This window comes from Oreochromis niloticus, linkage group LG9, assembly GCF_001858045.2.
Source record: "Oreochromis niloticus isolate F11D_XX linkage group LG9, O_niloticus_UMD_NMBU, whole genome shotgun sequence".
In the NCBI taxonomy this organism is placed as follows: Eukaryota; Metazoa; Chordata; class Actinopteri; order Cichliformes; family Cichlidae; genus Oreochromis; species Oreochromis niloticus.
Window position 1 is genome coordinate 8,195,555 of NC_031974.2, and position 4,858 is coordinate 8,200,412.

The 4,858-nt window shown below is 37.0% G+C and overlaps 1 long non-coding RNA gene across 1 annotated transcript; it reads left to right on the forward strand.

Moving 5' to 3' along the window:
* Positions 1 to 434: 434 nt before the first annotated feature.
* On the forward strand, positions 435 to 3,293 carry LOC112847907 (uncharacterized). The gene is made up of 3 exons (XR_003221742.1): positions 435 to 611; positions 2,419 to 2,552; positions 2,690 to 3,293. It is a non-coding gene; the product is annotated as an uncharacterized LOC112847907 (long non-coding RNA).
* Positions 3,294 to 4,858: the final 1,565 nt, after the last annotated feature.

Genomic DNA, 4,858 nt, shown 5'->3' on the forward strand with positions numbered 1-4,858 from the left:
AAAATTAAGTTTTAAACAGCTTTTTCATTCTTGCAAAGATGAAGATAAAGGCAGGCTGAGTGCTGAGTTTCTGTCTTCTAATGTCTCTGATAAAAACAGTGCATGAACACATTTTTCTGAGGTTATGAATCACAAATTCTGAACAGACTCTCTTTATATATATTTCTATTATTTTTATAATAGAGGGTATGTGATCGTTTGCTTTGTGTTTGCTTCCTGGATCACTGAGAAAGTTTCCATAAATACATTTTAACAGATGTCTCAGATTGTTCTAGCTGTTATTTATGTCCAGTAAACCATCTCGATTTCTTTTCTAGAGGAGACGATAAGAAATAAGAAAAAGCTTTTGCTAGCAATGGTTATTATAACAATAAACATCTAGGCTGTTAGAGGCTTCCCATGATGCACTTTTTTCACTTACTGTGTGTTTAAACATCACTTTCCATTCAATCGGATTTTTTTTGTTTTTGTTTTTATCTCTGGATCACTTTCACAGTATGTTTGTTGTACTCTTTTCAAATAAAACTCTTTCCAAATAAAATAGGAAACCTGGAGACGTAGACATGACACAAACTTGACAACAAGAACCACACAGACATGAAACATGACAGGTAAACGCACAAACCAGGGAGACTTAGTACAGGGGGAGATGACCAATGTTCCCTCTAAGCTGCGCACGTGCGCAATTGCGCACTGCTGGCACAGTCTCTGCGCACAGGAAATCTGCGTTGCGCACAAAAAAAAATCTAACCAGAATTGAAATTAAAATTAATACTTTAACAATTCTGTTTTGCAGTGTTAGTCAGTAAGTGACTGGCTGCTCCCGTATGGGATTAGAACGATGCCACCTTATCCCATAGTCCAGCCAATGATGCGATTTACATTCGTATATACGCAGCTAATCAATGTCGTTGACAGGCTATGACAGCGTCCTTATGTGCCGACACCGGTGTTTTAGCTAGCAAAGCGGCGTGGCTGATGTGGAGTGAAGCCACGTTAATGACAACATGTACAACCATTGGAGATGTGAGCAGGACAGACGGAACAAGTGACGGAAAAAGTGTGGACTTTATACCAGTTTTTAAATTGTGTTGATAGGCCACGTAAAACCAGAGTTGTGATTAAAAAAAAAAATGCAATGATATGGCAACGTGGCATCTAGTTGTTAAGAAACGGGGGGAAGTTTTAGGAGTGACGGCGGTGTTTTGAGATGTGAGAGATTTGAGACGTTTAGCGCAAATCTTGTGTAGTTAGTGTGTAGTGTAGTCAATAGTTTTGTTGGTGTGTCAGAACAATGAGGCGACTGCTGAATGTTACAGGTGTTACAGCAGTGATACATCTCCTGTTGTCAGGCCTGCAGGTATCAGGCTGTTTTTCTCCTTTATCTCATAGTGGACAGAAATGATTTTTTCTGAGTGGCACAAATAATTTGTGTGGCATCAGATTTGATGCAGAACAGCTGATTGTTCTGTAAATAGTTTAAAATGTTTATTTAAAAAAACACCTTGGCTGCATTTAAAAAAACATAGCTGCAAAAATCTTTATTTGCCAAACTGAATTACTTTTTTGAAGAAGTAACTATATAATTAATTGCCCAACATTGGTCATTATATATTATATTTTGCAGACAGAGAGTTACAGGACTCTCCCAGACCACAGACTCATACTCATAATACAAGTCAAAGCTTTATTTAAAAAAAAAAGAAAAGAAAGAAAGTTGTGTTTTCGAAATTGGAGTTCAAGTTATTTTTTACTTCAAATAGTGTTAACATACTACACAGGTCATTGACAAGATTTCTTTTACATTTTTATTGTAAGTGGGCTAAAACTTACAATAAAATAATTAATTACTACTTAATTAAAAGTAGTCTAACATAAATGTAAATGCTGTAATTTGATTATTTTAATAAACCATGTAACTTGGATGGATTAGATGCCGCCGTGACCACAGTGCACACGTCTGATGTCGCTCACAGTGGTCCAAGCGATCGCTCAGGGAGTTTGTGTGTTCGCTCAGACATGTGAAAAATTAGAGGGAACATTGGAGATGACAAAAGGAACTAAGAAACAAAGGACTAAACAACAACCTACAAATGAACTAGATGAGCTAAAACTGAAACTAGAACACAAATGAATACAAGATTCATTAAAACTCAAACACTGGGTAACATGACCCAGCACTGTGACATTATCTGTATTATTGTATTTTTACTTCACAATTTAAAGCACTTTGAGGTCACTTCTGCTGTGAGTTGATATTATATGAATAAAACTGGGTTGTATTGAAATTTAACAGTGTTTAATCATACAAGACAGAATTAAGATGGTAGCTGGATGTTGAACAGAATTATCCCACAGCTGCAACATATCATGTTATACAATTTGTTTCTCTGTATCATTCTCATTTTATGCCTTTAGATGATATTGTCACACCTAACCAATGAGTCACCCGTCGCAGAAAAAAGCTCCCATGAAATCTAAACAGCATCAAGATCTGGCTACAGAGTGAATTTGCTTGAAAGAAACCACTGCACACTGTGCCACCATTGTAGGTAGGTTTGGAGTTCTGACAGTCAAAAAGGTGATGCAAATGACGATGAGCATCCAATGCCCAATGAATTGTTGGAAAAAGTAATTCTCTGATAAATTTTATGTATTTTATTTTATTTATTTTTATTTTTTGCTTAAGAAAAGTGAGAGCATATTTACCTGCAGAGGAGTGGCAGCAGGAGGAGAGCAGGAGGAGAGTGATGGAGAGGATCTTCACAGACATTTTCACTGGTGTTCTGGCTCACTGATCAGGCTGAAAGTATATGAGTTCATTTGTGTTTGGCTGTTTATTGGTAAGTGCAGGGACATTTACAGGCATAGCTGATGACGTGTTTTAATAGCTCTTTGTGTGTGCATGATGTGGCATATCATACCTCCGCCCCTTATCAGGGAAACTTCAGTATTTCAACCTATCAACACCTCACTGAGTGCTTACAGAGAAACACATACACAAAGTTTACAGACACTTAAATATAGTGAACAAAACAGTTTGTGTATTCTCCGAAAACTAGCTTTACTTTGTTGTTTGGGTCAACTTTGCTACCGAGAAACAAAGAGAGGCGTTGAAGGGCTGCTCCTACGGAACTTATTGTTTCGGAGGAAAACACAAACACAGTGTAGGATAGCGATACAGCTTTTTGATGAAAACAGACATGGAGATTACTTTTACTTTTATCGCACAAAACACATGAGTATGAGGGAAAAGTGCAAACTACATCCAGGAGAGAAACAACCACAATATACTGGTAATATAACTCTATATATAACATGCTCTTTGCAAGCATCTGCACAGACAGCATGCTAACACAAAGCTAGCTAAGAAGTTGAGAGCATGCTAGCCGCTGATATTCAACAGGTAACAAAGGCAGTGATGAACAGGCAGTCGTGCAGCCTTGGGTTCTGCCTGTTCATACTCCTAGAAGGAACTTAACTTTATTTTTGTCAGCCTTGTGTTCGTAAGTAAATAAACAAAAAAAAAAAACTATGTGAGTCCTCATCAGGATAGAGATTGGTGCTGGTGTGTGGAACTGTAGCCTAAGTTAGGTTTATATTTTTAACTGGTAATTAAGTGAAACTTGGGTTTATTACCTTATATATTACTGCTTCATAAAAAATCTTTGTGGCTTTTTATTAATCATAATAATTAGAAATTGTTTACAGCAGTGGTTCTCAAACTTTTTACATAATCCCCCACATGGCAGGAAGAAATATTTTCACGCCCCATGTATTGTTAATGTAACTGCTGCGAAAAAGTGGTTCTGATGTTAAACATTAGTTCTGCATGAGTTTTTTGCCAGGTAACTTGCGCACCTGTTAGAACTCTGGCTACACACTTTCAGAACCACTGGTTTAAAGTCAGATTTCCTGGGGTGCAGTTTCCCTGGTAGTGCTATTGCTTTCTTTCCCATTTTCTCATTTTTCTTGCAGCAAGATGAAGGTTTCGTGCACATACCTGCCTTAAAAAACCGTCATGAAAGTCTTTCAACATAATCAGTCTAAATGATTGTGAAACTTGCTTTGTGCCATTCCCCTTTCTTTTTATTTTGCTTGTTCCCACAAACTTTTCTGCACTTTTTGCTAAATTGCATTCTTTATCTGATGTGGTAATACATATTTGAGTTTATGTTACTTCCTGTTTAAACTACACTTCAAGAAATAGTCAAACCAAAGATAAGACAACCATAAAAGATCATTTCCTGTTTATTTAGTAGGAAATGGGTTTGTAAGAGACATGTTTCTTAATTTGATGGTCTGAATGAACTCCTCAGTACGACTGCTAAATGACAGATTAAATTTAATTTTTTTCTACAAGTATATTTATGATTATCAGATTAATACAAACATTTACTTAAGTACTCTCAAGCAAAAGTAATTTGTTACACTACTTGTTACATTACTTTTATTTTCACTTTTACTGTAAAATGTCCTGAAATGCACGTCATATTATTAGTATTTAGGAGGAACAAGTGGCCCCTCCCTGGGGAGCTGGCCCCAGGGAGGGGCCACTTGCCCATTCCTTCCCACCCCATCCCCAACTGCCTCCCTCTACCGATTCCACCACAACCACCCACACGTGCAGGGCCTTGGGGTGCTTTTACTCACAGATTTGAAGGTACAATATGTTCAATATTGTCTATAAACACAAAAAGTCAGCCAACAAAATCTCTGTAAAAGAAAATCGCACCACTTGGAGTCAATCTTAAGATTCTTTTGGGTAGTTTTGGGGCAGTTATGTGACTCATTTCATTTATTAAATGTTAATTTTAATGGTCAGTGGGATCAAAAGAAAGAACAAAAGAAAACCAAT